Raw genomic sequence first — 645 nt, 5'->3', positions numbered from 1 at the left:
ATATATATATATATATATATATATATATATACTAGCAGAGACACCCGGCGTTGCTCGGGATTAAAATGGCATAGCTTGTATATAATATATTACAGTTATGTTGAAACAGGTGATATGGGAAAGTGCAGCATTGACAACAAAACATTTGTGGAGTAAATGATGGGCTAATTGGACTAAGCAACATGTTATGCGTCTGTTTGGAGTATTTTAGGCCCTAACCTATGGGGGTTATGTGATTTTTGAACGCACCGAGAAGCTGTCAGTGGATATGCTCTCTTTTGCAGCAATCGGCGCTGTGTCTAACTCGACCCGTCATCTGAACTGTTGACACCTCCTTCGGGTTTGTTGTCCTAAACCACTCATAAAGTAAATTTAGAGGAACTGTGGTTGCTCATTTACTCATTTGTGTGTAACAAGGAATCAATGAGGTGATAGACTTGCCTAGTACTTATCATATCAAGCTCTTTTGCCGACCGCTAAATTACGGGAACGTAAACACACCAACACCGGTTGTCAAGCGGTGCTGGCAGGACAAACAGGCACAAAGACACACACATGAATATATTCATACATACATGCATACATACATACATACATACATACATGCATACATATATACATATATATATGTATGTATGTATGTAT

Source organism: Octopus bimaculoides, chromosome 7 (genome assembly GCF_001194135.2).
Source record: "Octopus bimaculoides isolate UCB-OBI-ISO-001 chromosome 7, ASM119413v2, whole genome shotgun sequence".
Taxonomy (NCBI): Eukaryota; Metazoa; Mollusca; class Cephalopoda; order Octopoda; family Octopodidae; genus Octopus; species Octopus bimaculoides.
The sequence above is the reverse complement of the archived record's forward strand: the minus strand, read 5'-3'. Positions refer to the sequence as shown.